Here is a 12,043-nt window from a genome sequence, read left to right as displayed (position 1 = left end):
AATATCCTCAGATGAAATCTGGAAAGAAGCTTTCTGAGAAACTGCTTAGGGTTCTGTTAATTCATCTCACCGAGTTACATGTTTATTTCATGGATCTCTTTGCTAGCCTTATTTCTGTGGAATCTGAGAACAGATATTTCGGATCCCTTGGAAGACTATAGGGCCAAAGGAAATATCCTCCAATAACAAAGAGAAAGAAGCTTTCTGAGAAACTTCTTTGTGTTCTGTGAAATCATCTCACAGAGTTACAGCTTTCCCCTCCAGAAGCCTTTCGCTAAGACAGTTCTTGTGTAATTGGCAAAGTGATATTTGGAAGCCCATAGAGGGCGATGGTTAAAAAGGAAATATCCTCAGACGAAATCTGGAAAGAACCTTTCTGAGAAACTACTCTGTGATATGTGACTTCCACTCACAGAGTTACATCTGCATTTCGTGGATCTCTTTGCTACCCTTATTTCTGTGGAATCTGAGAACACATATTTCGGATCTCTTTGAAGACTATAGGGCCAAAGGAAATATCCTCCGATAAAAAAGAGAAAGGAGCTTTCTGAGAAACTTCTTTGTGTTCTGTGAAATCATCTCACAGAGTTACAGCTTTCCCCACAAGAAGCGTTTCGCTATGACAGTTCTTGTGGAATTGGCAACGTGATATTTGCAAGCCCATAGAGGGCTACGGTGTAAAAGGAAATATCCTCATATGAAATCTGGAAAGTAGCTTTCTGAGAAACTGCTTAGTGTTCTGTTAATTCAGCTCACAGAAATACATCTGTATTTCGTGGATCTCTTTGCTAGCCTTATTTCTGTGGAATCTGAGAAAAGATATTTAGGATCCCTGGAAGACTATAGGGCCAAAGTAAATATCCTCTGATAACAAAGAGAAAGAAGCTTTCTGAGAAACTTCCTTGTGTTCTGTGAAATCATCTCCCACAGTTACAACTTTCCCCTCAAGAAGCCTTTCTCTAAGACAGTTCTTGTGGAATTCGCAAAGTGATATTTGGAAGCCCATAGAGGGCTATGTTGAAAAAGGAAATATCCTCAGATGAAAACTGGAAAGAAGTTTCAGAGAAACTGCTCTGTGAAATGTGACTTCCACTCACAGAGTTAAATCTGTATTTCGTGGATCTCTTTGTTAGCCTTATTACTGTGGAATCTGAGAAGAGATATATCGGATCCCTTTGAAGGGTATAGGGCCAAAGTAAATATCCTCCGATAACAAAGAGAAAGAAGCTTTCGGAGAAACTTCTTTGTGTTCTGTGAAATCATCTCACAGAGTTACAGCTTTCCCCTCAAGAAGCCTTTCCCTAAGACAGTTCTTGTGGAATTGGCAAAGTGATATTTGCAAGCCCTTAGTGGTCTATGGTGAAAAAGGAAATATCCTCAGATGAAATCTGGAAAGAAGGTTTCTGAGAAGCTGCTTAGTGTTCTGTTAATTCAGCTCACAGAATTACATCTGTATTTCGTGGATCTCTTTGCTAGCCTTATTTCTGTTTAATCTGAGAACAGAAATTTCGGATCCCTTGGAAGACTATAGGGCCAAAGGAAATATCCTCCGATAACAAAGAGAAAGAAGCTTTCTGAGAAACCTCTTTGTGTTCTGTGAAATCATCTCACAGAGTTAAAGCTTTCCCCTCAAGAAGCCTTTCGCTAAGACAGTTCTTGTGGAATTGGCAAAGTGATATTTGGAAATCCATAGAGGGCAATGATGAAAAAGCAAATATCCTCAGATGAAATCTGGAAAGAGCCTTTCCGAGAAACTGCTCTGTGATATGTGACTTCCACTCACAGGGTTACATTTGTATTTCGTGGATCTCTTTGCTAGCCTTATTTCTGTGGAATCTGAGAATAGATATTACGGATGCCTTAAAGACGATAGGGCCAAAGGAAATATCATCCGAAACAAAGAGCAAGAAGCTTTCGGAGAAACTTCTTTTTGTTCTGTGAAATCATCTCACAGAGTTACAGCTTTCTCCTCAAGAAGCCTTTCGCTAAGCAGCTCTTGTGTAATTGGCAAAGGGATACATGGAAGCCCGTAGAGGGCTATGGTGAAAAAGGAAATATCCTCAGATGAAATCTGGAAAGAACCTTTCTGAGAAACTGCTCTGTGATATGTGACTTCCATTCACAGAGTTACATCTGTATTTCGTGGATCTCTTTGCTAGCCTTATTTCTGTGGAATCTGAGAACAGATATTTCGCATCCCTTTGAAGACTATAGGGCCAAAGGAAATATCCTACGAAACAAAGAGAAAGAAGCTTTCTGAGAAACTTCTTTGTGTTCTGTGAAATCATATCACAGATTTACATCTTTCCCCTCCAGAAGCCTTTCGCTGAGACAGTACTTGTGGAATTGGCAAAGTGATATTTGGAAGCCCTTAGAGGGCTATGGTGAAAAAGGGAATATCCTCAGATGAAATCTGGAAAGAAGCTTTCTGAGAAACTGCTCTGTGATATGTGACTTCCACTCACAGAGTTATATCTGCATTTCGTGGATCTCATTGCTAGCCTTATTTCTGTGGAATCTGAGAACAGATATTTCTGATCCTTTGGAAGAATATAGGGCCAAAGGAAATATCCTCCGAAACAAAGAGAAAGAAGCTTTCTGAGAAACTTCTTTGTGTTCTGTGAAATCATATCTCAGAGTTACACCTTTTCCCTCAAGAAGCCTATCGCTAACACAGTTCTTGTGGAATTGGAAAAGTGATATTTGCAAGCCCATAGAGGGCTGTGGTGAAAAAGGAAATATCCTCAGATGAAATCTTGAAAGAAGCTTTCTGAGAAAGTGCTCTGCGATATGTGACTTCCACTCACAGAGTTACATCTGTACTTCGTGGATCTCTTTGGTAGCCTTATTTCTGTGGAAGCTGAGAAGAGATATTTCCCATCACTTTGAAGACTGTAGGGCCAAAGGAAATATCCTCGGATAACAAAGAGAAGGAAGCTTTCTGACAAACTTCTTTGTGTTCTGTGAAATCATCTCACAGAGTTACAACTTTCCTCTCAAGAAGCCTTTCCCTAAGACAGTACTTGTGGAATTGGAATATGATATTTGGAAGCCCTTAGAGGGCTATGGTGAAAAAGGAAATATCCTCTGATGAAATCTGGAAAGAAGCTCTCTGAGAAACAGCTTAGTGATCTGTTATTCATCTTACAGAGTTACATCTGTATGCAGTGGATCTCTTGGCTAGCCTTATTTCTCTGGAATCTGAGGACAGATATTTCGGATCCCTTTGAAGGCTATAGGGCCAAAGGAAATATCCTCCGATAACAAAGAGAAACAAGCTTTCTGAGAAACTTGTTTGTGTTCTGTGAAATCACCTCCCAGAGTTACAGCTTTCCCCTCAAGAAGCATTTTGCTAAGCAGCTCTTGTGGAATTGGCAAAATGATATTTGGAAGTACATAGAGGGCTATTTTGAAAAAGGAAATATCCTCAGATGAAATCTGGAAAGAAGCTTTCTGAGAAACTGCTTAGTGTTCTGTTAATTCATCTCACAGTGTTACATCTGTATTTCGTGGATCTCTTTGCTAGCCTTATTTCTGTGGAATCTGAGAAGAGATATTTCACATCCCTTGGAAGACCATAGGGCCAAATTAGATATCCTCTGAAAACAAAGAGAAAGAAGCTTTCTGAGAAACTTCTTTGTGTTCTGTGACATCATCTCACAGAGTTACAGTTTTCCCCTCCAGAAGCCTTTCGCTAAGACAGTTCTTGTGGAATTGGAAAAATGATATTTGGAAGTCTATAGAGGGCTATTTTGAAAAAGGAAATATCCTAAATATCCTCAGATGAAATCTGGAAAGAAGCTTTCTGAGAAACCGCTTAGTGTTCCGTTAATTCATCTCACAGTGTTACATCTGTATTACGTGGATCTCTTTGCTAGCCTTATTTCTGTGGAATCTGAGAACAGATATTTCGGATGCTTTTGAAGACTATAGGGCCAAAGGAAATATCATCCGTTAACAAGGAGAAAGAAGCTTTCTGAGAAACTTCTTTGTGTTCTGTGAAATCATCTCACAGAGTTACAGCTTTCCCCTCCAGAAGCCTTTCGCTAAGACAGTTCTTGTGGAATTGGCAAAGTGATATTTGGAATCCCATAGAAGGCTACGGTGAAAATGGAAATATCTTCAGACGAAATCTGGAAAAAAGCGTTCTGAGAAAGTGCTCTGTGATATGTGACTTCCACTCACAGAACTACATCTGTATTTCGTGGATCTCTTTGCTAGCTTTATTTCTGTGGAATCTGAGAACAGATATTTCTGATCCCTTGGAAGACTATAGGGCCAAAGGAAATATCCTCCGATAACAAAGAGAAAGAAACTTTCTGAGAAACTTCTTTGTGTTCTGTGAAATCATCTCACAGAGTTACAGCTTTCCCCACAAGAAGCTTTTCGCTAACACAGTTCTTGTGGAATTGGCAAAGTGATATTTGGAAGCCCTAGATGGCTATGGTGAAAAAAGAAATATCCTCAGACGATATCTGGAAAGTAGCTTTCTGAGAAACTGCTTTGTGTTCTGTTAATTTAGCTCACAGAATTACATCTGTATTTCGTGGATCTCTTTGCTAGCCTTATTTCTGTGGAATCTGAGAACAGATATTTCGGATCCCTTGGAAGACTATAGGGCCAAAGGAAATATCCTCCGATAACAAAGAGAAAGAAGCTTTCTGAGAAACTTCATTGTATTCTGTGAAATCATCTCACAGAGTTACATCTTTCCCCTCAAGAAGCCTTTCGCTAACTCAGTTCTTGTGGAATTGGCAAAGTGATATTTGGAACCCCTAGTGGGCTATGGTGAAAAAGGAAATATCCTTAGACGAAATGTGGAAAGAAGCATTCTGAGAAAGTGCTCTGTGATATGTGACTTCCACTCACAGAGTTACATCTGTATTTCGTGGATCTCTTTGCTACCCTTATTTCTGTGGAATCTAAGAACAGATATTTCAGATCCCTTGGAAGACTATAGGGCCAAAGGAAATATCGTCCGATAACAAAGAGAAAGAAGCGTTCTGAGAAACTTCTTTGTATTCTGTGAAATCACCTCACAGTGTTACAGCTTTCCCCTCAAGAAGCCTTTCGCTAAGACAATTCTTGTGGAATTCGCAAAGTGACCATGGAGGGCTATGTTGAAAAAGGAAATATCCTCAGATGAAATCTGGAAAGAAACTTTCTGAGAAACTGCTCTGTGATATGTGACTTCCACTCACAGAGTTACATCTGGATTTCGTGGATCTGTTTGCTAGCCTTATTTCTGTGGAATCTGAGAACAGATATTTCGGATCCCTATGAACACTATAGGGCCAAAGGAAATATCCTCCGAAACAAAGAGAAAGAAGCTTTCTGAGAAATTTCTTTGTGTTCTGTGAAATCATCTCACAGAGTTACAGCTTTCCCCTCCAGAAGTCTTTCGCTAAGACAGTTCTTGTGGAATTGGCAAAGTGATATTTGGAAGCACATAGAGGGCTATGGTGAAAAAGGAAATATCCTCAGAAGAAATCTAGAAACAAGCTTTCAGAGAAACTGCCTAGTGTTCTGTTAATTCATCTCACAGAGTTACGTCTGCATTTCGTGGATCTCTTTGCTAGCCTTATTTCTGTGAAATCTGAGAACAGATATTTCGGATCCCTTTGAAGACTATAGGGCCGAAGAAAATATCCTCTGATAACAAAGAGAAAGAAGCTTTCTGAGAAACTTCTTTGTGTTCTGTGAAATCATCTCACAGAGTTACAGCTTTCCCCTCAAGAAGCGTTTCGCTAAGACAGTTCTTGTGGAATTGGCAAAGTGATATTTGGAAGCCCATAGAGGGCTATGGTGAAAAAGGAAATATCCTCATATGATGTCTGGAAAGTAGCTTTCTGAGAAACTGCTCTGTGATATGTGACTTCCACTCACAGAGTTACATCTGTATTTCGTGGATCTCTTTGCTAGCCTTTTTTCTTTGGAATCTCAGAACAGATATTTCGGATCCCTTGGAAGAGTATAGGGCCAAAGGAAATATCCTCCGATAACAAAGAGAAAGTAGCTTTCTGAGAAACTTCTTTGTGTTCTCTGAAATCATCTCACAGAGTTACAGCTTTCCCCTCCAGAAGCCTTTCGCTAAGACAGTTCTTGTGGAATTGGCAAAGTGATATTTGGAAGCCCATAGAGGGCTATGGTGAAAAAGGAAATATCCTCAGATGAAATCTGGAAAGAAGCTTTCTGAGAAAGGTCTCCGTGATATGTGACTTCCACTCACAGAGTTAAATCTGTATTTCTTGGATCTCTTTGCTAGCCTTATTTCTGTGGAATCTGAGGACAGATATTTCGGATCTCTTTGAAGACTATAGGGCCAAAGGAAAGATCCTCCGATAACAAAGAGAAAGAAGCTTTCTGAGAAACTTCTTTGTGTTCTGTGAAATCATCTCACAGAGTTACAGCTTTCCCTTCCAGAAGCCTTTCGCTAAGACAGTTCTTGTGGAATTGGCAAAGTGATATTTGGAAGTCCATAGAGGGCTATGTTGAAAAAGGAAATATCCTCAGAAGAAATCTGGAAAGAAGCTTTCTGAGTAACTGCTCTGTGATACGTGACGTCCACTCACAGAGTTACATCTGTATTTCGTGGATCTCTTTGCTTGCCTTATTTCTGTGGAATCTGATAACAGATATTTCGGATCCCTTTGAAGACTATAGGGCAAAAGGAAATATGCTCCGACAAGAAAGAGAAAGTAGCTTTCTGAGAAAGTTCTTTGTGTTCTGTGAAATCATCTCACAGAGTTACAGCTTTCCCCTCCAGAATCCCTTCCTTAATACAGTTCTTGTGGAATTGGCAAAGTGATATTTGGAAGCCCATAGAGGGCTATGGTGAAAAAGGAAATATCGTCAGAGGAAATCTGGAAAGAAGCTTTCTGTGAAACTGCTCTGTGATATGAGACTTCCACTCACAGAGTTACATCTGTATTTCGTGGATCTCTTTGTTAGACTTATTTCTGTGGAATCTGAGGACAGATATTTCGGATCCCTTTGAAAACTATAGGGCCAAAGGAAATATCCTCCGATAACAAAGAGAAAGAAGCTTTCTGAGAAACTTCTTTGTGTTCTGTGTAATCATCGCACAGAGTTACAGCTTTCCCCTCAAGAAGCCTTTCCCTAAGCAGTTCTTGTTGAATTGGCAAAGTCATATTTCGAAGCCCATAGAGGGCTATGGTGAAAAAGGAAATATCCTCAGATGAAATCTGGAAAGAAGCTTTCTGAGAAACTGCTCTGTGATATGTGACTTCCACTCACAGAGTTACATCTGTATTTCATGGATCTCTTTGCTAGCCTTATTTCTGTGGAATCTGAGAAGAGATATTTCGGATCCCTTGGAAGACTATAGTGCCAAAGGAAATATCCTCCGATAACAAAGAGAAAGAAGCTTTCTGAGAAACTTCTTTGTGTTCTGTGAAATCATCTCACAGAGTTACAGGTTTCCCCTCAAGAAGCCTTTCGCTAATACAGTTCTTGTGGAATTGCCAAAGTGATATTTGGAAGCCCATAGAGGGCTATGGTGAAAAAGGAATTATACTCAGATGAAATCTGGAAAGAAGCTTTCTGAGAACATGCCCTGTGATATGTGACTTCCACTCACAGAATTACATCTGTATTTCGTGGATCTCTTTGCTAGCCTTATTTCTGTGGAATCTGAGAAGAGATATTTCGGATCCCTTGGAAGACTACAGGGCCAAAGGAAATATCCTCCGATACAAAGAGAAAGAAGCTTTCCGAGAAAATTCTTTGTGTTCTGTGAAATCATCTCACAGAGTTACAGCTTTCCTCTCCAGAAGCCTTTCGCTAAGACAGTTCTTGTGGAATTGGCAAAGTGATATTTGGAAGCCCATAGAGGGATATGGTGAAAAAGGAAATATCCTCAGACGAAATCTGGAAAGAAGCTTCTGAGAAAGTGCTCTGTGATATATGACTTCCACTCACAGAGTTACATCTGTATTTCTTGGATATCTTTGCTAGCCTTATTTCTGTGGAATCTGAGAACAGATATTTCGGATCCCTTTGAAGACAATAGGGCCAAAGGAAATATCCTCCGCTAACAAAGAGAAAGAAGCTGTCTGAGAAACTTCTTTGAGTTCTGTGATATCATCTCACAGAGTTACAGCTTTCCCCTCAAGAAGCCTTTCGCTAAGACAGTTCTTGTGGAATTTGCAAAGTCATATTTGGAAGCCCATAGAGGGCTATGGTGAAAAAGAAAATAACCTCAGATGAAATCTGGAAAGAAGCTTTGTGAGAAACTGCTCTATGATATGTTACTTCCACTCACAAAGATACATCTGTACTTCGTGGATCTCTTTGCTAGCCTTATTTCTGTGGAATCTGAGAACAGATATTTCGGATCCCTTTGAAGACTATAGGGCCAAGGGAAATATCCTCCGAAACAAAGAGAAAGAAGCTTTCTGAGAAACTTCTTTGTGTTCTGTGAATTCATCTCACAGAGTTACAGCTATCCCCTAAAGAAGCCTTTCGCTAAGAGAGTTCTTGTGGAATTTGCAAAATGATATTTGGAAGCCCATAGAGGTCTATGGTGAAAAAGGAAATATCCTCAGAAGAAATCTGTAAAGAAACTTTCTGAGAAACTACTTAGTGTTCTGTTAATTCATCTCACAGAATTACATCTGTATGCCGTGGATCTCTTTTCTAGCCCTATTTCTGTGGAATCTGAGAACAGATATTTCGGATCCCTTTGAAGACGATAGGGCCAAAGGAAATATCCTGCGATAACAAAGAAACGAAGCTTTCTGAGAAACTTCTTTGTGTTTTGTGAAATCATCTCACAGAGTTACAGCTTTGCCCTCAAGAAGTCTTTCGCTACCACAGTTCTTGTGGAATTGGTAAAGTGATATTTGGAAGGCCATAGAGGGCGATGGTGAAAAAGGAAATATCCTCGGATGAAATCTGGAAAGAAGCTTTCTGAGAAACTGCTCTGTGATAAGTGACTTCCACTCACAGAGTTACATCTGTATTTCGTGGATATCTTTGCTAGCCTTATTTCTGTGGAATCTGAGAACAGATATTTCGGATCCCTTTGAAGACTATAGGGCCAAAGGAAATATCCTCCGATAACAAAGAGAAAGAAGCTTTCTGAGAAACTTCATTGTGTTCTGTGAAATCATCTCACAGAGTTACAGCTTTCCCCTCAAGAAGCCTTTCGCTAACATAGTTCTTGTGGAATTGGCAAGGTGATATTTGGAAGCCCATAGAGGGCTATGGTGAAAAAGGAAATATCCTCAGATGAAACCTGGAAAGAAGCTCTCTGAGAAACTGCTTAGTGTTCTGTTAATTCACCTCACAGAGTTACATCTGTATGTCGTCTATCTCTTGGCTAGCCTTATTTCTGTGGAATCTCAGGACAGATATATCGGATCTCTTTGAAGACTATAGGGCCAAAGGAAATATACTCCGATAACAAAGAGAAAGAAGCTTTCTGAGAAACTTCTTTGTGTTCTGTGAAATCATCTCACAGAGTTACAGCTTTCCCCTCCAGAAGCCTTTCGCTAATACAGTTCTTGTAGAATAGCCAAAGTGATATTTGGTAGCCCATAGAGGGCTATGGTGAAAAAGGAAATATCCTCAGATGAAATCTGGAAAGAAGCTTTCAGAGAAACTGCTTAGTGTTCTGTTAATTCATGTCAGAGAGTTACATCTCTATTTCGTGGATCTCTTTGCTAGCCTTATTTCTGTGGAATCTGAGAAGAGATATTTCGGATCCCTTGGAAGACTACAGGGCCAAAGGAAATATCCTCCCATAATAAAGAGAAAGAAGCTTTCCGCGAAAATTCTTTGTGTTCTGTGAAATCATCTCACAGAGTTACAGCTTTCCCCTCAAGAAGCTTTTCCCTAAACAGTTTTTGTGGAATTGCCAAAGTGATATTTGGAAGCCCAAAGAGGGCTGTCGTGATAAAGGAAATATCCTTAGATGAAATCTGGAAAGAAGCTTTCTGAGAAACTACTTAGTGTTCTGTTAATTCAGGAAACAGAGCTACATCTGTATTTCGTGGATCTCTTGGCGAACCATATTTCTGTGGAATCTGACAACAGATATTTCGTATCCCTTTGAAGACTATAGGGCCAAGGAAATATCCTCCGATAACAAAGAGAAAGAAGCTTTCTGAGAAACTTCTTTGTGTTCTGTGAAATCATCTCACAGAGTTACAGCTTTCCCCTCAAGAAGCCTTTCGCTAACATAGTTCTTGTGGAATTGGCAAGGTGATATTTGGAAGCCCATAGAGGGCGATGGTGAAAAAGGAAATATCCTCAGATGAAATCTGGAAAGAAGCTTTCTGAGAAACTGCTCTGTGATATGTGGCTTCCACTCACAGAGTTACATCTGTATTTCGTGGAACTCTTTGTTAGCCTTATTTCTGTGGATTCTGAGAACAGATATTTGGGATCCCTTGGAAGACTATAGGGACGAAGGAAATATCCTCTGATAACAAGGAGAAAGAAGCCTTCTGAGAAACTCTTTGTGTTCTGTGAAATCATCTCACAGAGTTATAGCTTTCCCCTCAAGAAGCCTTTCGCTAAGACAGTACTTGTGGAATTGGCAAAGTGATATTTGGGAGCCCTTAGAGGGCTATGTTGAAAAAGGAAATATCCTCAGATGAAACCTGGAAAGAAGCTCTCTGAGAAACTGCTTAGTGTTCTGTTAATTCACCTCACAGAGTTACATCTGTATGTCGTCTATCTCTTTGCTAGCCTTATTTCTGTGGAATCTCAGGACAGATATATCGGATCCCTTTGAAGACTATAGGGAGAAAGGAAATACACTCCGATAACAAAGAGAAAGAAGCTTTCTGAGAAAATTCTTTGTGTTCTGTGAAATCATCTCACAGAGTTACAGCTTTTCCCTCAAGAAGCCTTAGCTAAGACAGTTCTTGTGGAATTGGCAAGGTGATATTTGGAAGCCCGTAGAGGACTATGGTGAAAAAGGAAATATCCTCACATGAAATCTGGAAAGAAGCTTTCCTATAAACTGCTCTGTGATATGTGACTTCCACTCACAGAGTTACATCTGTATTTCGTGGATCTCTTTGCTAGCCTTATTTCTGTGGAATCTGAGAACAGATATTTCGGATCCCTTGGAAGACTATAGGGCAGAAGGAAATATCCTCCGATAACAAAGAGAAAGAAGCTTTCTGAGAAACTTCTTTGTGTTCTGTGAAATCATCTCACAGAGTTACAGCTTTCCCCTCAAGAAGCCTTTCGCTAAGACAGTAGTTGTGGAATTGGCAAAGTGATATTTGGAAGCCCTTAGAGGGCTATGGTGAAAAAGGAAATATCCTCTGATGAAATCTGGAAAGAAGCTCTCTGAGAAACTGCGTAGTGTTCTGTTAATTCATCTCACAGAGTTACATCTGTATTTCGTGGATCTCTTGGCTAGCCTTATTTCTGTGGAATCTGAGAACAGATATTTCGGATCCCTTTGAAGACTATACGGCCAAAGGAAAGATCCTCCGATAACAAAGAGAAAGAAGCTTTCTGAGAAACATCATTGTGTTCTGTGAAATCATCTCACAGAGTTACAGCTTTCCCCCAAGAAGCCTTTCGCTAAGCAGTTCTTGTGGAATTGGCTAAGTGATATTTGGAAGCCCATAGAGGGCAATGGTGAAAAAGGAAATATCCTCACATGAAATCTGGAAAGAAGCTTTATGAGAAAGTGCTCTGTGATATGTGAATTCCAGTCACAGAGTTACATCTTTATTTCGTGGATTTCTTGGCTAGCCTTATTTCCGTGGAATCTGACAACAGATATTTCGGATCCCTTTGAAGACTATTGGGCGAAAGGAAATATCCTCCGATAACAAGGAGATAGAAGCTTTCTGAGAAACTTCTTTGTGTTCTGTGAAATCATCTCACAGAGTTACAGCTTTCCCCTCAAGAAGCCTTTCGCTAAGACAGTAATTGTGCAATTGGCAAAATGATATTTGGAAGCCCATAGAGGTCTACGGTGAAAAAGGAAATATCCTCAAATGAAATCTGGAAAGAAGCTCTCTGAGAAACTGCTTAGTGTTCTGTTAGTTCA

Source organism: Macaca mulatta, chromosome 12 (assembly GCF_049350105.2).
Source record: "Macaca mulatta isolate MMU2019108-1 chromosome 12, T2T-MMU8v2.0, whole genome shotgun sequence".
Classification (NCBI taxonomy): Eukaryota; Metazoa; Chordata; class Mammalia; order Primates; family Cercopithecidae; genus Macaca; species Macaca mulatta.
This window is presented reverse-complemented; position numbering follows the sequence as displayed.